This window comes from Urocampus carinirostris, chromosome 7, assembly GCF_059441175.1.
Source record: "Urocampus carinirostris isolate Australia breed hairy pipefish chromosome 7, RoL_Ucar_1.0, whole genome shotgun sequence".
Taxonomy (NCBI): domain Eukaryota; kingdom Metazoa; phylum Chordata; class Actinopteri; order Syngnathiformes; family Syngnathidae; genus Urocampus; species Urocampus carinirostris.
Window position 1 is genome coordinate 26,751,749 of NC_142355.1, and position 23,764 is coordinate 26,775,512.

Sequence of the window (23,764 nt, forward strand, 5' to 3'; positions counted from 1 at the left end):
TCGGGCCCAAAAAAAGCACCCGAACCCGACGCAGGCCCGGGGGGTATTAAACCCGACCCGGACCCGGCCCGACTAATTAACTGGATTTGCTGGCCCGGCCCGAGGGGGCCCGAAATTACATATTTTATTTATAAGGAGGGGTGATTTATGATAACAAATTAAACTCTGCCTTTTGTTACAACATCTAGGCCTAAGTTAAATAAAACTGTATAAACATTTACATCTTTTATATTTCTGTGTCTGCACTGCAATCTGTCATTGACGTTTTTTTTTTTTGAGGTAGCGAAAACATTTAAAGGCGTCCGTCATTTTGACGACTTGATCATTGGGCCATAATCCACAGCAGCAGTAGTAGTACGCCTTTAAGATTTTAGCGCAGCACTTTCATTGAGAGGGGATGTTGACGTGTTGTGCCGACTGCTATGCAAATCCCCCCCCCCCCCTGATCGTATTCTATATAAAACGCTTATTAAAACAATAAAGCTAGCTAATTATAATCATTGGGAGATCCTAGTCTATATAACGCGTTTATTTAAACAATAAAGCGCGATCGTATTCTACAGATTGCGTTTTTTAACGCGGATGAAAATCTCACCAACGTCAATGTACGCTTCCGACAAAAGCGATCGTATTCTATATAATACGCTTTAAAACAAAATAAAGCGAGCTAATTATAATCATTGGGAGATCGCGTTTATTTAAACAATAAAGCGCGATCGTATTTTACAAAATGCGTTTTTTTAACGCGGATGGAAAAGTCACCAACGTCACTGTACGCTATGATTTCCGCAACCACAACTAATTGTACACAAATAATATTTATTTGATTTACTATAATATCCGTATGTAATGTCTTTTTTATTGTGAATGAAACCCTGGTTGCATTGGATCCCGCGGTGTAAACAAACTGTTGTTTTTTTCATTTAAAATCGGAGGGGGGGAGGAATTTCCATAGGAGTCGGAAAAATAGCGATTACAGCTCCTTCTCCGTTTTATCCAAATTATTTATTTTATAACAAGTATTCCTTGGTCTAGTATCCATACATAGTTTAAGTATATATTTTTAATGAACATTTAACACATTATTAATTAATTAAAAAAAAAAAAAAAAAAAAAAAAAAAAAAAAGCAGGACCGAACCCGACCCGACCCGACCGTATGACTGACATTTCAGGGCCCGACCCGGCCCGAAATTGCCTCGGGTTCGGGTTCGGGTTCGGGCTCGGGCCATAAATCTTACCTCTAATTTATATACAGTATAATGTTTTAGCTCTCATTATTCATAATGAATATGTTGAAATTGTAACCCAAAAATGATTTTTTCCAATGTCACCTGAACCGCAGTGTGTAAATCCACCTGATGAGCTTTTCAGAGGGGCCACCCAAGTAAGTTGAAAAGGAAATTGCTTCCCTCTGGCTTTTGACTGAGGTTGAGAAGAAGATTGGAATCCCAGCAAGCGGCCAAAAACGACAAAGCCATCACTTTGACCTGGACCCTGCCAACAAAGCTTTGCTGTGAAGTGATTAGGAGATGTATTAAGCAGGTTTGGAGGAATGAAAGACAGCTTGCACTTGTAATTGATCAATAGTTGAGGAGATAACAGCCAAGAATCCAATTACTTTATGACTCAAAAAAAACAACGCAAAAGAAAAAGCTACCTGTTAAATGACCGTGCCTGTCAAATATTGTTTCTAATTACAGCAGACTGGAAAATCTAACAGTCATCAACACAGCCGAGAAAATCATCGGCTAATCTTTGCCTAGTCTCTCGCTACAACAGCATATTCGACAACGTTATTAAACCTGGGGAAGCCAATAACCCTTTTTCTCTCGAAAAATATGACCCATGGGTTTTTGGGGTTAAAGAACTCCTCTCACTCTGGCCACTACCTCTTTGACCTGCTGCCCTTCGGCAGATGCTACTGACCTCTCAAAACAAGGGGTCTAAATTTCAATGTACAAAAGGGCAAGGGTCATATAAGGTTGGGCCAAATGGAATTTAACACAAGAGAAAATCTGATAAAAAGCTTTTACTGTTCTTTAATATCTTTAAAATGTTATACACAACATCTAAAAATAAAAATGAAATTAAGAATTAATTTGAAAATCAATCAGTCACAAATAAATGAAGCCGTAATTCATGTGAGCTGCACTTACATTATAGTTTCATTAAGGTGGGGCCCTCAAACTATCTTCCAGGAGGCTACAATTAGCCCACGTACCAGCAGTTTAAGACCCCTGCTTCATAAGAAGGACAGATGGGCTCAGTGACTTCTTCCCCAGGGCCATCACCACCCTAAACAAGCACATAAGACTGAGATGTATATATATATATATATATATATATATATATATATATATATATATATATATATATATATATATATATATATATATATATATATATATATATATATATATATATATATATATATATATATATATATATATATATATATATATATATATATATATATATATATATATATATATATATATATATAAATATGTATACATATATATATATATATATACTTTTATATATAAACAGCTTCCTGCCCAAATCAGTCTGCTGAAATTCTTAATACACCACTTAATCATTCCTACACTTTGCTAATTTGCCCAAATTGCCTTGACGTACTAATCCTCAAACATTGTACCCTCGCCAAGGCCACGAATCCCTCTGAGCATACAAATAAAGAAAGCCTCAATTCTCAATATTCAACCTATTATAATTCACAACAACCGCCAAGGCCATGAATCCCTCTGAGCATACAAATAAAGAAAGCCTCAATTCTCAATATTCAACCTATTATAATTCACAACAACGTGACAACTACTTTGTCGAAATAAACACAAATGAGCAACACACATATAAAGATGTTATACCGTGTTTCTTATCCGCAGGCTACATTGAGCATATAGGGCAAAGACTCGACGTGAATCAACCATATTGGGCGCCGTAGCGAGAAATGAAAATTACTACGAGTTCAATGATCAATAATTCATGGCTGCCTCGGACACTCAAACGATCTCGGGCAAAGAAAAGCAGCGTTTCGATTGTCATGATTTAGAATCGAGTCAGATAGATGTACTCTTACACGTTATACATAAATAAACGTATTGCGTAAAGATGTCACAGGATAACAGAAAACCCCTTTAGAAGAAGATAATCCGGTAGCATCAAAACCAAGCTTCAAGCAGGGAAACGATCATAATCAAACCATAACATTCAGTGTTCATATTTAATAATTGACATACTTTCTTGACATGCTAGCATGTTACATGATGGCTATGGAGGTATTCGTCAGGTTCTGGTTCAAAATGAATTAAGATTTTGGAAAGGTATACAGTGTTCATTTTACCTCTGAAAAGTGATGGGTCCCGGACTCGCATGCTCAAAAATCTATGGGTCCCAACAGAGATCTATCGGTCCCCAAAATTTAGAGTTATCGAGGTTGAAATTGTAAATCGGTGACAAATAATATAATAAAATCTATATATTCATTCCGTTTTAATCATCAAATTATTAATTCATTTTCTGCATCAAATTATTGTTGGTAATATACTGATTAAAGGGATAACCACAAACCTGTCTTTTTTTCATTTTCTCCTTTTATACTTCCTTTTTTTCTTAACTTCTTTATACAACATCATCATTCGTAATAAAATGCATCAAAGCAAGTCAGCCGTTTGAGAGCCGGCTCTCCTGAATGAGTTGAGCCGAAAAAGCCGGTTCTCTAAAAAGAGACAGACTTTTCACTACACAAATCGAGATCGGTGTGTAGACGAAAACTCGAACCGCGAGACCAAAACAACATCTGCCGGATCTGCCTGATGAAAAGTTTGAAATGCGGTAAATCTTTGTTTAAAAAAATGTAATCGGGTAATAATGACAATTTTGTGTCAAAAAAGTTGTGTCCCGGGGACCCACGTTGATTTGAGACTATGCGTCCCCAGCAAAAATGATGTGTCTAGGACGCAGGGACGCGGGCAAACGAGAACACTGGGTATACATAAAACGTTTTTTTTTAGTAGTGGAACTGAGTGGATGAGGAATGAATGTTAAAAAGGGTCTATAGAGCAGAAGTAAATGGAAGAAGACCAGGAAGAAGGCCATGATTGATGTGGATGGACGGTGTTATGAGTGCACTGCAGGAAAGAGGTCTGAATCTAGTGGAAGCTAAAGCTCTTGTTGGTGATAGGAATGAGTAGAGAGGTGTTGTAAAAGTATAGTGGGGTGTTTAGATGTGTTCTAAGGGATGGGCAGGGCAACTGTATGATGCGGCAGGGGTAAACCAGTGAAAGCTGTCGGGCCCTGCTGTTGAACAGAAGAGTGTGTTGTGTCACCCTGACCCGAGTGTCATGGCCGCTTTCTCGTGTCCCGTTTCATCTGGAGGGACGAAACCATGACCAACTTGGGTGCCGAGGTGCTTAACTTGTTCAGGTGTTTGGGCATTTGGGATGGCCATGGTCCCAAAAAAATTGTCTGTGTGTTTTGCTACTTTTTACCTTTTTTATTTTCTTTGTTTTTGTGTATGTGTTTGTCTTGGTGTCAGTCACCCCTCTCGAGGGATATGACCGGGGTAGATAGATAAATAGATACATACATAAAATGACAAACTGGGTATCCCTCATCCCAAGGTCATCAAAGTTATTCAAGCTGCTATATATTCGGCTCAATGACCCATCACAGCTAAATAAACAATGCTTGAACCCTTACGAGCTAAAACAGAACATTAAAGCAAAGTGATGCAGAATACTGTATTCAATCACAAGCGCAATTAACAACAGGAACGCTGTAGCAGCGGCACAATGAAATACCGAATTTCACATGCGCTAGGGTGTGGTGGCAGTGAAATGGAGTACAAAAATAAGAAAAATGACATAAAGTGTTTTTCCCCTGAGAGTGACAATTTGTTCAACAATAACTACTAACTTCAAGTAGCCAAAATTCAACTTATTCATCTCTACTATTTCATAATTAAATTCTAGATATTTAAAGTGCCAAATTGTTCAAAAGAAACGGACACTGTATTATTATGACTACTAGATGTCACTGTACTGTATAGTGCAACCAAAAATGAGTGGTACAAAGCACTATGGAGAGTGACCAAAACGCATCATTTTCAACTCTCTTGCTCAGCCTTTCACAAGGTCAACAATGTTATCAAAACATTAATTTGCGTTCCAAAAAACCTACATAATTCTAACTTTGCGGTGTTTGTGTGTATGACTGTGTGAGTCTCTAAAATGCATGTCTGCTATTGGTTGACGTTACATAAATTTCTGTTCCGCTATTGCTTTGTATCACAGCAACATGAGAATGCTTACATTTATATACCGGCTAAACCTCCCACAATGCTTTTCTCTCCATACAGTTCAGAATCGAGTGTGCCTCATACAAACTTTGTGAGTAATGGATGAAATACTGTTTTTTGTACAGTATTTATTCACTGTGAGGCTCAGTTTTTGCAATGATGCGAAAGGGAGAAGTAAAAAATGTCAACGATGGAAACAAATCTTGTGGTTATTGAAATAATATGTGTGAATAATCTGATATACAGCGAGTAACAGAACCATGGATTCCATCAGTCTACTGGAGCACAGAACGCTTGTTGCTGGTTTGCAACTGCCGTCATGGCCCGCTGCTTGCATCTATTGCAGGCACTCTGGACCCGCCTCGCAATCTTGCTCGTTTTTACACCCGTCCACATATTGACATACACAGGCTGATGGCATCCTTGACCTTTTGCAGCATGCCCTACTTGTGGCCGGGCCTCAGGGGGTGTACAACACAGTAATGGAGGATATTGCCTCTAAGGTGACATAAATATCGGCTAGAAAAGAAGGAAAACAGATCAATCTGAAAGGCAGCAAAATAGGATCTAAGTTGAGTTTATGAGGATGATGCTGTAGTTTGCTATGAAAATTCAATCACGATGTAGCTCCAACAAAGGATATTTTCCTACTTCTTTTTTATCCCTGAAACTGTTTATACAATCGGAGATTTCACTACCCCGGGCGTGATGTCTTCCGTGACAGCTGCGACACAGGCCTCGCTTGACGCAACTATTTTGCAAACCAAACAGCCTCGGAAAGAATTGTGTAACTTCAATGCTGTCAGAAAGAAACACTCGTGAGGGGATTACAAGATAAAATCATGAGATTTGAGACACTTTGAGTTGCCATACAAAAATTGATTGGCTTAATAAAGAAATTCTGCGATTGGCTGGCAACCAGTGCTGGGTGTCCCCTGCCCACTGCCTGAAGATAACTGGGATGGGCTCCAGCACCCCCGCGACCCTAGTGAGGATAAGGGGTGCAAAATATGGATGGATCCCTTTGTAAAGTTGACTGTTTGAGATATGTGCTTTTCTTAGAACTCAATGAACCTGTTTTTATATTCCTAAATATAAAAACAATCTCTCTCACACACACACACATATAGTCACGTTTCAAACAGTCTAATTTCATCTTTTATAAGTTTCTTTATCTTATATCCTTTTATTGTGAAGTCGCGCTCGTATGTGTGTTCCATTTCCTGTGACAAATAATAAACCACGCCTACGGAGTGGGAGTTGCAGTCCGCCAGGGACAGAGCCGAGGGAAGATGGCGTTAGCAGAGCTGCAGCTACCACGAAGTAGATTTAAACCAAAATAGGTGTTTTATTTGAGTAATACTGCCACCAAAGAGTTTATATAATATTTAGCTCTTACACCCTTAATAACCTAGGTCGTCAGGGCAACGATAAGGACTTAGCTCTGGACAGCTTTCTCCGCTGTGGCCTCGTAGGTGTTGCGCACTGTTTTATTTGTCACATGGGCTTAGAGGCTTCCTGCAGCATCACATCTCCATGGCCTGGATTTTCTCTTCCAGTTTTCCTGTGAGAGTCCATGTCTCACAAGCGTAGAGGACGTTGGAAGAAACCAGCGCTTGCATGAGTCTGATATTTGGTTTCACTGCTATGTTCTCATCCATTCAGATGGTTTTAAGTCTGGCAAGTACGCTGTGGTTGGACCTATTCTGGCCATAATTTCTGTTTCTAACCCCGCTTCTGATATGACAGCTCCAAGATATTTAACTTTGGTTCTAACTCTCTTTGATTTCGTGATGTTTGCAGTGTTATCTTGGAGATTACCTGTCATTACTTTTGTGTTTTATGTGCTGATTTCCATCCCCTACTGGGTTGATGCTTTGTCGAGGCGATTGACCGGATCTTCTCAGAGTTTGTGTTCTTCTCCTGCCAAATGACAATATCATTTTCTACTATATATATATATATATATATATATATATATATATATATATATATATATATATATATATATATATATATATATATATATATATATATATATATATATATATATATATATATATATATATATATATATATATATATATATATATATATATATATATATATATATATATATATATGTTATTATCCTCTGCTTTCTCACTCACAAGCACTGCCACTCCTTCTCTCGCATGTCCACCCGTAACTCCAGACTTTCTACCATACATACCTCTAAGCTGTAATTTCCTTTCATCTTTCTTTCACCCAAGGCTAAAGCATCAGCCGTCCTTTTAGTCATCATCCTTCCAATCTCCTCTTTCTCCCACTCAGTCGCTTTACTTCCACATCCTCTCACATTTAGTGACCCTATAACTAGCGTTTGCAAGGCCTTTCGGTCTCCCGCCCCCTTTACTTTGCCTTGCTGTCTCTTAGGGAGGAGAGATAGAGCGGAGAGGATCCGGAGTCCCTTCGCGCCCTCCACTTTAGTCGCCTCATACATCACGCAGCAACCACGTCGGGAGAATTTTCACACCTCCTATTATTATATAGTTAACGTATTTTCATGTAAAACGCACACATTGTATTGTTTCCTTTATATTTATGTGACTTTTGTCTCGTAAATGAAGTGCAAAGAATAAATAATTTTAATTTATATTTTTGTTGTTTTACCATCAATTACCTTATGAATCTTGTTATACAACAAACTGAAAATACTGTATTATTTTTATGCATATATGTATGTTTTTGTCAATTTTTTTAGGACCACCATTTTAGATATATTTAAATTCTAAAATACCGCTTTAAGTGATTGAGTAATCCCATATGATAACTGCTTGCTTATTCAGCTATTGTGTACGCTACTCCAATTGAAGATTTTGTATTTAGAGTAAATATCTCCTCCGGCATCCTCAGTTACTGGTTTCTATAAAACCTCTGACATGTTTGTCCTTTGGCTGTGACCGTCTGCTGTTTCCAATAAAACCTCCTCTCACCCTCTTTTCTTTGATGCTCTTATTTTCAGTTTCCCTTTTGTCATCCATAATGGATGTTTTGCAGGTATCCACTTCCTGCAAGTGCACATTGGCCCTGTCCAGGCAGGCTCTTGTATTGATTCCTACGCTTGAGTCATTAAAGCACAGATAATAAGGTTTAGCAGTCATCGTATATTTTCTGCATGGCTTTCCTCCCTTCTCCTTCGGGATTGAGTGCAGCCCCTCCCAGTGCATCTCTTCAACCACAACATTCAAGAATCCATGCAGAATGACCTTAAGGAAAATAGCATGGTTTACAACGTTCTTCTTACAATTGTTCTGAATCATTCATTATGTTAACAGGGAGGCAGTATTCGGTTTATTGCAGATGTTCGATTTTTGTTAGGCTGTGTAAACACGCTCAAAATAATGGATATGATTTTATTCTGGTTTCTAATAAGCTGATTAAAACAGTTGAGTTAATCCTTTCATAAATTAGATACTAGTTCATGTACAGTATACCTTAATGGTTTATACGATACTTTGTGGACATGCTCAATTACTTCCTTACCTTTTTCTCTTCTTTGTTGGTGCAGCAATGATTCTTGCTCTGGCAGAAAAAAAAAACGTAATCCTAGCATGAATATGTTGCTTTGTCTACGACATTTTAACGCTATTTTGAAAGCTCCATTTCAAGTGGAATGTTTGAGACCTGGGCAGCACGGCGGCGTGGTGGTTAGAGAGGTCATGGGTTCAAATCAAGCTACCAACCTTTCTGTGCGAAGTTTGCATGTTCTCCCCGTGCTTGCGTGGGTTTCCTCCGGGCACTCCGGTTTCCTCCCACATTCCAAAAACATGCATATCAGGTTAATTGGCCGGTCCAAATTGTCCCTAGGTGTGAATTAGCGTGCGAATCGTCTGTCCCCGTGTGCCCTGCAACTGGCTCGCAACCAGTTCAGGTTATCCCCTGCCCACTGCCCGAAGATTGCTGGGCTGGGCTCCAGCACCCCTGCGACCCTACTGAGGATAAACGGTGCAGATAATGGATGGATGGATGGATGTCTGAGACCTTATCTTTTCTGTGCTTAATTCTTGGTGCAAGTTTTTCTGGGGTCAAACTTTTTCAAAAGGACTATATCTCAATGCTCTGTACACCTCTGCTCTGACCATATTCCTTGATCTTCTTCACAACAGAACAGCAAAGACCTAAGACACTAGGACTCAATCTCATTACTTCCCTTTCTTCTCAATCCTAGTTCTTACCCTAGGAAAGAGTGTACATGGTGAGGATAAGCGAGTCCCAAACCCACGCAAAGTGTAGAGTGAGCTGAAGGAGTGAGGGTCACAAGCCCCTTTACACTGAGTCGGGAGCGTCCTAGCTTCACCGTAATGACGGCCCCTTGGCATCGCCAACGAGCTGAAAGCAAATGTGGGAGGGAAGGAACAAAATGATTGTTTTCATACAAATTAAAGTTAAATTGCAGTATTTGCAGGGAAGATGAGGAAGAATAAACAAGCGTAAAGCATGATGGTTGTCTGGAGGCATATGTATTTTAGTTAAATTATGTCTGATGTAAACAATTTCCAATGTCACTGTCACTGGAGACAGTAAATAACTGAAATGCACTGCCCAACAGCAATCGCAGCTTGGTAAACGGAAAGTACATTCCTAAATCCTTGGGGAATCATTCCCTTGCCCTACCCAAAGAAGTGTAAGCGGGAAGAGAAAGATAATCAAGAAAAAGTGAGTAGGTGAAAGAGGAAGTATGGGATTGGGCCCTTAGGTTCTGGTCTGATCTTTAGCAGCATACCATGCCATTCAACACTGTGAGGTCCACCAGACTGGATATCTTGCATGTGCCCAGACATCCTCCTTTGACCCAAACAGTATCTAGGTCACCATTGGCATTCAAGAGGCTGGCTGACCAAACTGCTCTTTTTAGGACAAACACCGATGGCCCACAGCATTTGGACAAAACAATCTTGGATTTGTTTGAAAAAGAAAAAACATTGGGGGGCCAGTCGCAACGGATGTGCCATGCAGGGTGTCTTGAAATAGGGCAATGTTCACGCCCAGTGAGCATAAAACGTATAGCTCGTGGGTAAGAATGTAAAGAACATGAAGACACAAGAAAATGGCACCTTCACAGTACTGTCAATCATCCGATTACTCTTTTTACCTTTAAGAAACTCCCAAGCAGACAGACTAGGAAAGTAAAATAAGAATTCTTTCTTCTACCCTCTGGCAATATGAACCTTAGGATATGGCGGTAATGTATTTTGTTGAGTGGCTTGGGAAAAACAATTCTGACACCTAATTAGCCAACAGGGTCACAGCACAGCGGCCAGCCAGGTCAGTTGTGACACAGAATGTAAATACGTATACTGTTTTGCAGTAGAGTATTTAGCAGTTTACAGCCTCATAAATCCTGCATATTCTCCATTTTTGAACGAGACGACAAGTAAGGGATAAGAGTTGCAAGGTGCATCTGGATAAACAGACAACTGTGCGTGTGCCTTGGGCCCTTGTAAAAGGTGCCAAATCCCTCAATAGAAAAGAGATTATTCAGGCTGGGAAGCTTCCTCTGGTTTTGTGGATTGGAAAATTGACTGTGTTTGTACTCTCATCCCAAGTATTTGAGCATTTTTTCTCTTTTCTTTTCCAACCTAAGCCCACATTGACACAGCTATGACTGTCTCAATGTTAATGATATTACTTAGAGATATTTGATACCCCGTTTTTTTTCAACAAAAATCCAATACTGACAGCTAGCCATCCACTCGAGCTCGCCAACCTTTGTTTGAGGGGACTAGTTGCATTTTTCTATTGATGAATTTATGTTCTTTGAAGTGTTATATACCCATTCCCTGAGTCTGAATAATTTACAATAAAAATGAGGTGTGGGGTTTAGAGTCCGAGCGGATCATATCTTAGTAGTCAATACTGATATCTGTATTATATATCCTCCCTTTTAAAAACAAATGTTTGGTCTTAAAAATATTTAGAAATATTAGTTATGATACATACGATATGAAGGTTTCCTCAATATTGCATTGAATCAATGGTAATTTATTTGTCCTGTCTTGTCTCAAGTTTAATATGGAGTTAAAATACAATTCAATAGAGTTGCAAGGACGTATTGATTTTCATTGATTTATTAATATTATTATAAGTAGTAGTAGTAGTAGTAGAAGTGATATCCCCTTAATGAATGGCATTTCAGGACTGAACATACCCAAAACACATTGAATTCTACAGATTTGAAGCGGTTAGTGATGTCGACGTGCCCAAACACGAAAAAAAAGACGATGTAACGCCCCACTGGAGAAGTGAGACCAAGAGCTAGGAAAATTGAAACCTAGGATGTACATCTAAGTTCATTGCAGTTGTATCATCAATGCATCCAGGAAGTGAGCTACAAATTTATGAATGTCCAAATTCGGGGCATGTTTAGATATTCAGAGGGCTGAAAATGAATGAACGGCCTTTACAAGTTTATAGTTTGGTTTCCGTCATGCAGTGGTTAGAACATTCGCTAACGTTAAAGGTCCCCGGTTCGGGACCGGGTGGAAACATATGTTGGCCTGGTGAATGATGGGCACCACCTGGCTGGACTTGCCAAAGACACACCACAGGAAATGGTTCCCCTACGGCCCTAGTGGTTAAGGGGTTCAACCAACCAACCAGACACTCACAATAAGGAGAGAAGACGAAAAAGGATTTTGAACTTCAAAAGAGAACAAACCTAACAAACCTAAGATTAAAAAAGCACTTGTTCTAAAAGCCCTCCCCTGAGCCCTTTCTTTCTAATAAATCTTCTAGGTTCTCGGATCTGTCCTCGAGGGTTTCGAAATAAAAGAGAAACTACACGATTGACTGAAAGTGACAATAATGTAAACAGTCAAAACAGCAAAGAACAGTAAGGTGTAATAGTAAAAAAAAAAACAGCTGGCATCCTAAACCATCTCCTATGAAGGTTGTTCAATATAAAAAGATGGAATAAAAGGGGTTTACCTTTTATTGTAAATTATGTATTCAATTGACTTCAAACTGAAACTTAATTCCCCTAAGCTATCAAGCAAACTTTAAAACAAAAATAGTAGCTTTTGGATATATATGACAGGGCGAGGCTTCAAACTCTGAGTTATTCATGTAATTTGCAGTCCAGGGGTCATCAACGTGGTTTACCACAGGGGTGTCCAAACAACGGCCCGCGGGCCGCAGTTGGCCCGCCGATCAGTTTTTATTGGCCCGCAGCAAATTCTGAAAATATAGTTGAATATGGCCCGCACATGGCGCTTGAGCTGAAATTCAAAGTGTATTACTGTGTAACTTATTCTGACACAAAACAGATTGATTGTTAATTTTAAACCCTATCAGTGCAGATAAACGTAAATGTTGCTACTAAAAATAGCTTAGCAAAAAAAAGTAGAGTAGATGACGGGCTATCAAACTGAAAAAGAAATAAAACATCCATCCATCCATTATCTACACCGCTTATCCCCAGTAGGGTCGCGTGGGTGCTGGAGCCTATCCCAGTTGTCTTTGGGCTGTGGTTAGGGGACACCCTCAACTGCTTGCCAGCCAGTCGCAGGGCACGCAGACACAGACAACTCACTCGCTCATTCACACGTAGGGACAATTTGGACCGGCCAATTGACCTGACATGCATGTTTTTGGAATGTGGGAGGAAGCCAAAGTGCCCGAAGGAAAACCACGCAACCCACGGGGAGAACATGCAAACTCCACACAGGAAGGTTTGATCTCATGACCTCAGAACTGTGCCGCACACGCGCTAATCACTTCCCCGCCATGCTGCCCGAAATTAAACATATTTAACAAAATAAATATGACCACTCCTAAAACACCTAGAACAAGTCCAGTAGCTTTTCTTTCCTCTGTCTAACAGCATAGGAGCTACACTCAGGTATTGCTGAGGTTTGTATTCGAGACGGTATCACTATATACAAAAAATGTAATCAACATTTTTTTTCTCCTCCTGGCCCTTTCAAAAAAATGATTAAGCCAACGCAGCCGGCGACTCAAAAAGTTTGCCCACCCCTGGTCTACCAGGTAGCGCCTAGACGGGTTCTGAAAATCTGTAATGGGTCATTGTGATTTTTAGGAGCATGTTAATTTTAACTGGTAAGATGTTTTAGTGTTGACTGAGCTTATTTTAACATCACTTCTAATGACTAAAATCTGGTAATGATATAAAAAATGATGTGGTTTTTTTAGAATCGCGTAGCTCTTCAGGGTAATCAATAACAAGAAAGTAGCTCTCAGCTTCAAAAAAGTTGGTGACCCTGTTTTAATCTTAAACGACCACTAGAAGGCACCGTTGCGGGTCCCTTGTCTTGAAATTGTAGCATCGATAATCACCCAACTTTATTTACTGTGGATTTAAAATAGAAAATCAAAAATCCCATATGGTTATCCTATTTGAATCACTGAAGCATTTTACAATTTCATACGATCAAGATGATCATAAAAACAAACCCTGGTCACTACCTTCCAAGACTTATTTCAATTAATGTATTTTTCATGTTTACAGATCCAGTGTCTTTCCACTTTATGTTCTTCTTTTTTATGATTTAAACTCAATGTTTTGAAAAGAAGCTAGAGCAGTTTCAACACAAGTGTGTATGCGGTCATGACATTCATTTTAGGTTAAAATCAAAAGACCATTCACTCTCGGTTCCCTGCGAATGAGTTCCTAAGGATGATGCAGAGCCATCAAACGTCACTGATCGTCTACGGCCAGACAGGATGCTCTCACGGCGGGAGCCAGCAAAAGCTGCCTTGATGGGCGACCAAAGGCTGCCAATCAGTGGCATCCGCTATAATCACTTTAGCCCTCCAGATTATATAGAGAAGCCCAGACTTGATTTGCAAACCGACACTCATCATTTTACTTTAAAATCCACATACGGGAAGGGATGTGCAATTATAATCGAGTTATGACTTATGGCCTAATGTTTTCCTTACAATCTACGATCTTAATTGTTTGAAAGAATACAACACGTGGCTGATTGTTCCAGTAAAAGAACAACAACATACTACTTCACTTAAGTCAAATAAAATGATATAGCACGCCACTGTCCTCCAGAGGGTGCCAACGGGGAGACAGACCTGTTCATCATTACCCACACCTGGCTCTAACCTGGGGTTTTTAAGGACTGTGCTGACAGCAGAAGCTCTCAGATTGTTGCTTGATTTTGGATGTTCCTGCTCATGTGTGTTTCTTGACCTCTTGATACCTCTATTTCAGGGGTCGGGCACCTTTTTGACTGGAAAAGCCATATTAGCAAAATATTTCATTGTTTTGGGGAGAGAGCCAAACCATACATTTCACAACAAAATGAAAAAATAAAAATAAATAAAAATGCTGAACCTGCTCTCTAAATAAAATCTTATTTTTCAGTGCAATTCATTTCACTGTGTGACGTTTGATAACTTAATCTTTGAAATATTACCACAGCCCATGTCCCTATAAACATAGCGTACCACTTAAAACTTGTGTCAAGGCTCATTTTGACCGTCCTTTTTGTCATAAATAATGGTTTCAAGGTGTGAGAATTTTTTTTTTGTAAGGATGTCACAACATTCTGCAAACAAAGAGACGGACGTGTTCACCTCCGGCGCTTACAACACTGGGCGAGAGACAGATAGGAAGTGGTTGCGCTCTGTGCATTGCTCCGCCCACTACTATGTCCCACACTTTTAATTTGCTCTGTGTGTTTTTGCTAGTGTTTTTAAGTGTTTTGTGGGTTTTCATTCTAAAGTGTCTCAACAATAAACATAGATTATCTAATGAGCTTCTATTTAAAGTGCCATTAGCTAAAGCCGATGTACAGCCAAAACAGGGTCTGTAGGTGACACATTGACTGTTGTTAAGAAGGTGCCCTCTATATACTGGACCATACATTATTCAGCGTTGTTTTGGTTTTGGGTGCACAACAATAGACCCAGCTCAAGTTAAAGATGAAACGACATTGAGAATGGGTTTTTGCAAAGTTTTTTGTTATGTCTACAAGCTAGATGTACTCGTGAAAAAAGCCATGTATAGCTCATGAGCCACAGGTTTCCGACCCCTGCTCTTTTTGATAATTTTAGGACTTCCTTAACTTTGTCAGCCATGATTTTTTTTCCAGACTGTTTTGTTTTAACCATGTCTTCCCTTATGGACATCGAAGAAGCGCTTTTTGTTATTTACCTTTTCCTCCAATAAACTCGTGTCTGAAGTTGTGCAGAGCAAATCAGAATGCACGATGCAAATTAGAAGTAGCAAGATCGTAAAAACAGCGAGGATTCACTGTAACCGGTTTTAATACAGATATTCATTTTTAGGTGTGTTTTTAATCTAACATACACCCTCCACTGTTCTAGCAACCAGGTACACAACGTCATACCCAATTCTCGAGGCAGACGTGATTAGCATCAAGCGACGCAGCTGCCTCTTGCATGCTTGCGAGGTTTTACCGTTGAAGATTTGTCTTGCAGACGTTTCTGCAGCGCCACGTCGAGGCGCTAAGCTGTTTAAAGGCTCAGACGCGGCCCCTTGAATTGAAAGTGCAGCAGATAAAAGCCTCCTCTGTGGCTATGCAGACCGCTTTATGCTCTCGGCGGCTTTCCGGCGTGTGGTCAGCGGAAACAAAAAGGTTTTGATTAAAAATTATACGTTAAATAACAAAACCTTGAGATTGAGTTGGACCAACAGTATTAAATCGATAATATAAACCAGAAGTTATCTAACAGGGGAAACACTTCACATTTTGGGCTAAAAGTTGGATTCCCAAAAAGGTCTGCCACTATAGGGGACCTATCCTGACATGCAGAAATAAGTGTTTAAATAAATAAGTACTTACAATTATCCATTCATCCATCCATTATCTGCACCGCTTAGTAGGGTCGGGGGGGGCTGGGGCCCATCCCATCTATCTTCGGGCTGTGGGCAGGGGATACCCTGAACTGGTCGCCAGCCAGTCGCAGGGCACACTGAGACAGACAACTCACTCGCTCATTCCCACCTAGGCACGATTTGGACCGGCCAATAAACCCGACATGCATGTTTTTGGAATGTGGGAGGAAACTGGAGTGCCTGGAGGAAACCCAGGCAAGCACGGGGATAACATGCAAACTCCACACAGGAAGGTTTGATCCCATGACCTCAGAACTGTGCTGCACATGCTGTAACCACTGTGCTGCAGCGCTGCCCCACTAACAATTATATGCCATATAAATTAGTAAACACATACATACTTTAAATCACGAAATACCTAAATATATGACATAAATACAATTATTGTGCATATTGGCGTCCATTTTGTTGTGTATTTTGCGGTGTATTCTGTCACAATATTTTCCTCGAGTATTATGTCATAACAAAATGTTATTTAACTGGCTGAATAGATTACGTACTAGTTGATCGAAGAGTGCATCAGTCAAATGCAATGGCTTTGTTCATCACTGATTGACCAATGGGTGAAAAGCTCAGGCAACTGGGCTGCCTCCTCATTTGATTGACATTTTGATGTGACAAAATACACAGCCATAAATGGCAGAGTACATGACAAAATACACAAAATAATATGCAACAAAATAAATGACAATATAAATGACTAAATGACAAAATACCCATTAAAATACCTGAGAAAGTACATGATCAACTATGCGACAAAATACATTAAGAAATACATGACAAAATTCATGGTTCACCAATGAGGACGAAACTCTTGACAATCTTTTCCACTGTTGACAGTCCCTGGCCTGTTCTTGGGTCATGGCAAAGTTGGCACCAGTCCATTCCTTAAGTTGTCGGCCCAGTTATTTTTGACAAAATACCCAAAGAATTTAATCGACAAAATACCTGGAAAAATACATGACTCCAATATCTCAAAAATATTCAACAAAATACACGATAAAATGTACGACAAAATACCAGTCAGAATACCAGACAGAATCCTCGACAGAATACCTGAGAAAATACCCTACAAAAAAACCCAAGGAATTTGACCGACAAAATACCTGGCAAAATACATGACAAAATAAACCAAAATGACACAACAAAATACACGATAAAACATACGACAAAATACCAGACAGAATACCGGACAGAATCCTCTACAAAATACCTGACGAAATTCCCGTCAAAATACCTGACAAAATACACGATAAAACATACGACAAAATGCCAGAAAGAATAGCCAAAAATTTGACAAAAATACTTGACAAAATACCCCAAAAAATACCTGACAAAATACCCAAGGAAATTAACTGACTAAAAACCTGGAAAAATACATGACAAAATACCCTCAAAATAGACCAGAAAATACACGATAAAACACACGACAAAATACCAGACAGAATACCTGACGGAATACCAGAGAGAATCCTCGACAGAATACCTGAGAATATACTCGACAAAAAACCCAAGGAATTTGACCGACAAAATACATGACAAAAAAAAACAAAAATACACAACATAATACACGATAAAATATACGACAAGTACCCCCAAAAATACGAAAATGCACAAAAAAACATGAAAAATACCCATGTCATGTATTGACGTACTACATGATTTAGTTACATGTTCATTTATTTATAAGACATATATTTTTAAGTTTTCCCAAAAGATCCGCCTCTGGTCAGGCACTAACAACCGCCCTCTCGGTTGTTGTTGTTGTCCTCAGTAACAAGAGAATTAGCAGAAGCACAACCCCCTTCTTTACCATTGATTGTGCATTCATGAGTGTGTCTCTTTCAGAAGACTTTTGTACGTGGATGTGTTACACTGTATTCTTGTCGTTTGTGTTGGTGAGTAAGTGGATCGCATGTGTGGAGCTGTGTGCTGCTGATAACACAAATGTATTGAAGCAAGCGCGTGTAAATGACTCTGTGTATGTGGGCGGGTTTGAGTCTGGGTAGAATTCACCTCTGGACGGCCTTTCGGGCGCTCCCCGCCACTTCTTCATGAATAATCCATCGAGCAAACAGTGGCCACTGTAAAACAGACACATTTCGAGTGCCTTCGTGGTGGCCAAGCACGCATGGTACACTAGACATACTGTAAAAGTTCTCGGTTAATTTTCTGTACCTTATTATAAAGCTGGGTTTGACAAGCGAAAATTAAAAAAAACAAACGCAGACATGATTACAGAAAACAATCTGAACGGTGTTTTTGAACTGGTGTGCCGCACGACCTGGTCTATTGTGCCACAGCATATCGTCCAATTTTATCTTTGCAAAAGCAAGCGATTGATCAGTATCTTTGCTTCCTTCTAGTGATCAGCGGACATAACCGTAACTTCCAACCGTATTAGTAGGTGGCAGCAGATTTTTCTTTGTTTTATACACTTATATCCGCTCATGAGAAGGTACACTGAAAGATTTAGCGATAAATTATTACCGTAACTGTAAAAGTAACAAATGAAATAACTTTACTTTAGCTATAAAAGTATAGTCAGTTTATTTTACTCTAACATATATATATATATATATATATATATATATATATATATATATATATATATATATATATATATATATATATATATATATATATATATATACATACATATATACACACCAGAGCCATATCCCCCTAGTGGGAGGTGGCTAGAGTCAAGAACACATTCACATTCTTGACTCTTTCTGAGAGAATGATACAGAGGAGGGGATTCCCAGCCCCCTCGCTCAACCCAACTTATGTGTTGCAACATCTCATTGGGAGTCATTAGGTGACCAAACCCCCCAATTCCAGCCCTTAATGCCGAGCGCCAAGCAGGGGGGCACTAGGTACCAATGGTGTAAGGCCAAGCCTCGAACCAGCAACCACCCAGTCTTAGGGCGGTCGCCCTACCCCTTAAGGCCACCGAGCTGAACAGTAATAAAATAATGAAATACATTTAAAAAAGTAAAAACCTTGGACATAATTTTGTAGATTTTAACTATTATTTTTTTATTTTACAAAAAATAAAAATAAAAATAAACAAATAAAGAAAACATAGTAAAAAATGTCTTCCCATGGTTGGTAATTTTAAGTCTTATTTCTGTAATTTTATACAAAAAAGATAAAAATATCGTGAGACGAAAAGAAAACAGGTTACAGCAAACGATTAACCAAAATGACTAACCTGTATTACCTCCTGAGCTAGGCTGACCACATATAATATGAAAAAACTTTATTCTGGCACTTAAGAAAATGCAAGCAAAAAAAAAAAAAAACAAATTAATGAAGAAAATACATTTCTAAATATCGGTGTTGAAAGGTACAGTATTTGCAAAAGATAGCTCTTGTTAGCTATATAGCATACAGCTTATTTATTTTTAATTCCTACCACATTTTACAGACATAAAGTCACATACAAAAAAATATGGATTAACTATTCAGGACACATAAACTCCTACAAGCAACAAGCGTCATTTGAAAAATTGATAATTTTTAAGGTGCTGGTACTAATGACTTGTGTTTCCTTTGGACCTAGCGACTACGCGAAAGGAAATTCTGCAAGGGGCGTTTTCTTTAGTTCCACGTCTGCTTCGTCAAAACCAAAATAGGTTCAAACAAGTGATGTACCGACCTTCTTCGGTGCAAGCTTGTGTTAAATGTGTTCTCAAATAAACAAAATTTTGTCCTTTGTGTCAGAGAATACATTACAAAGACACAACCGTTGAATATGTATATGTGCACAGATGGTGTACATATTTAAATCACTCACTGTACCTTTAAGGTAGAAAAAAGATGAGTACATTTTGCGTTCACGGATAATAGAAAACTTGAACAAAATCACACCCATTTTTGTCTCTGTATTTGCAATTAATTTGAAAGCACATAAAGCTGAAAAAACAGAAAATGTTCTCTATGCAGTGAGTCTAAAAAATGGTCAAAAACACATACATTAAGCCGGAGCATCTAAATTAAATGGCTTCTTCCTTAGCCCATCCTCCAAGCCCGATTAAGTAAGCTTTGTGTAATCCTGCTAACACTTTAGCTGGACTAAAATATTACCATAATGTTAGATTATGCTCTCTGAAATTAGCACGGCCATTTCCCCTTTGACAGACTATGTTCGATTATACGGACATACCTAATGAAGGGTCTTCAATAGAAACCAGATATGCATGTAAAATAATGAGGACTCCAATATCTGTTGATTAGAATGTTCAATGAATGTGTGAGAGATGATTTCCATCTTGCAGAAAATCGACTTTACCCGCCAGACACCCAGTAACGAGAACAACAATGGCACCGACTTTTGTTAAGTGTTTGCTTTTGTATACTCTATCCAAACTACACATAATCTACTTTAAACACTAACGACAAGAGTACACTACAACAAACTACATCAGCATAGGTTGGACGTTAAACATTTCCAAGTCTAATCAAATCACTTTCATTAATGGGGGTTTTTAAGGGTTATTGATCTATCTTCGTTATTCATTATCCATTATCCGTTATCGGTCAGTTCATAATACGCTACAAAGCCTAGGAGCCGGGACACTTACTCTCAGCCAAAAGGCCAAGCTAAGGTCCTAGCCCAAAGCCTTGCTGCGATCATTGCGAAAGCACCGTTCCCGGAGGTACTGCAATACCGGGCCGATGCTTGGAGTGGACAGAGCAAGCTCATATTCCATCTCCGAAATGCAAAAATCAAAGATAGTGACTTCATAGAAGGCCAAGCTAAGGACCTAGCATCAAAGCCCTGCCAGATGAAGGCACAAGGTCACCACCACTAGACTGCACCGTTCCCGGAGGTGATGCGCACAAGACACTTGATCTTAATGCTGTGTTTGTAGAATTTAAGTAAAGAATCTAAGTCTACCTTTTCGAACTTAATCGGGTCTTGGTTTACCTTGAGAAGGGACCGCACATGTGGAAATCCCTCATGCTAGGTCCTTAGCTTGGCCTTAGCTTGGCCTTTTGCCATGATCTTTGATTTTTGCAATCTGGAGATGGAATAGGAGCTTGCTCTGTCCGCTCCACGCATCGGCCCGGTATTGCAGTACCTCCGGGAACGGTGCATTCGCAATGATCGCAGCAAGGCTTTAGGGCTAGGACCTTAGCTTGGCCTTTTGGCTGAGAGTAAGTGTCCCGGCTCCTAGGCTTTGTAGCGTATTATGAACTGACCGATAACGGATAATGGATAATGAATAACGAAGATAGATCAATAACCCTTAAAAACCCCAAACCCCCAATCCGCATCTTTGAAGGTTGAGTTAACCAATCACGATACTGGTTCAGAGACTAGGTGAATTGCGATTGGTTGTTTGCTGAAACCTGAGTTTTTGTGATACCATAATCTCCAAATGGCCGGACCCAAAAATGGATTTAAACCTAATGGATATTGTTTCTTGTGGTCTCGAGACTAAATATTGATCAAATTGCCGTGTTTAGATTAGCAGTAGTCCATTGCACACATTTTTATTGGAAAAAAAATCTGAGATGGATTAAAAAACAGATGGATTTGGCTTCTTAACTCATTCTACAAACCAAATATGTGGAGTTTAAACTAGTAGTGGCCAATACAACATAATACTTTTGGGAATCCTTCAAGATTTATTCCACTTTCAAACCTAATCCATACCAGTACACCCGTATGATTTTTATCATTTCTCAAACAATTTTTTTCTACAAAATGTAATATGTTTATATGAAGAAACAAAAAGGATTTTAATGTATTGTATTCATTCTTTGCCCCCACATCAATTTCCCTGCTCTTAAACATAATGTGCCTTTAATGGTAAAGGGACTGCATTTATATAGTGCTTTTAAAGTCAATGAAGACCTCCCAAAGCGCTTTACAATGTGCTTCACACTTACCCATTCACACACACACTCACACACCAATAGCGGCCATGCAGCCATGCAAGGCTCTGACCTGCTTATTGGGGGCATTAGGGATTCAAGGTCTTGCCCGAGGACACTTCGACATTTAAGAAACAACTTCAAGAGCCCACTGCCGTTCCTTTAAACATGCTTATTGTTTCTCATCGTTTTGAGTCTTGTGGAAGTCGTGATACGAGTGCCAAGCTTGGCTCATTCTATCCATTTTAACTTTCTGTACATATTTGACTCTATGGGTACTGTATACTAGTTCTTCAGTTCAGTGTGTTATGATGTTCTTGAAAAAAAGGCATTCTTGCGTTTACTGTATCACTTTCGATTTGTCTGTAATAAGCACGCAATTGTCGACATTCTATATAGAAGGTTACTCGCACATGTAATTTTGTCTACTTGAGCAAAATAAATCACATTATTTAAAACGAATCCCACCCCTTAAATATTATATTTTGGGTAAATAGTCGGTCCAACATGACCAAAGAAGCTGATCCCATAAATGTAAACACAAAACAAGACAAGACAAAGTTTAAATTTACAGAAAAATAAAAACGAATGGTGTGAAGAAAGAGAACAATAAATTTTGCTAAGATCTTTAGAATTTAAACAAATCAAAGCTACTCTAACTGTTTCTACATAATGTAGAATCACAAACTAGATCGGAATGAAAAAACAATGAAAAGAAGAAAATCCAGGATATTGTGTGATATCAACTGGTTCCAACTAAACAAAACACGATGAGGGCGCATGAAACATTCTCACACCTAGATAGAACAACATCATGTTCCAACACCAACTTGTTGAAACTAAAAACAACACGAAATAAGACAACGCAGGATATGTTGGAACACTAACTGATCCCGACTGAACAAAAACAAAAAGAATCAAGCAGAATTTTGGGAAACTAACTTAAAAGTCAGACATCGTCGGACATATGCTCAAAATGTCACAATCACCCGGATCGGGAACACCTGTGTTCAGGATTTGGCGCCAAAAGCCAGGACAGCTGATTGGCGCACCCTGTACATTTAAATCCCCTGCTTCCGGTAACACTTTGTCTGATTGTACTATGCGATCTGTTGCCATCTGCTCAGAAAGCCCGTACCTCCGACTCTTTGCCTGCCTCCTGTTTTTCTGCTTGATCTCCGTTGCTGACCAGTTTTCGAATTTGCCTACGACCTGCCCTGCCCGTCTGACTCCTAATCACTCTTTCGAATACTACGACGCCCTTCTTCTCTAGCCCCGGCCAACAACACTACGATTACGCCAAGCCTTCACCCGCCTGTCAAGTTCCGTCAATCCGCCAACCAACGGATCGAAGAATCCCACCTTGTCATTTCCTTCCTTTCAATAAAACCAAGAAACGAGCGCAAGTGATCTCAGTCTTCCTTTCGTCCTGTCTGACACGAAAATTGAAAGAACGATACAGGATGTACCACAAAGGCCATGAAATACTGAATTCACCGGGCGAAAGGCATGATGAGGATGAGAAAAGGAAAGAAATAGCAACCGGGAGATTAAAAAAAGTACTGAGCAAAACATTGATCCGACTGAAATATTTGATTGCCCTTTTATACTCCAAAGAAAGAATCTTCTTATCCCTCTCATCTCATCAGCTGCACCGCTTATCCTCAGAAGGGTCGTG

The 23,764-nt window shown here is 39.3% G+C and overlaps 1 protein-coding gene and 2 pseudogenes across 1 annotated transcript in view; 1 reads left to right on the forward strand and 2 right to left on the reverse strand.

Moving 5' to 3' along the window:
- cntn1a (contactin 1a) overlaps nt 1-23,764 on the reverse strand; it is a 126,080-nt gene that overhangs the window by 87,429 nt on the left and 14,887 nt on the right. The window lies entirely within an intron of this gene.
- LOC148362817 (U2 spliceosomal RNA) lies at nt 20,840-21,097 on the reverse strand (annotated as a pseudogene).
- On the forward strand, nt 21,189-21,309 carry LOC148362818 (U2 spliceosomal RNA; annotated as a pseudogene).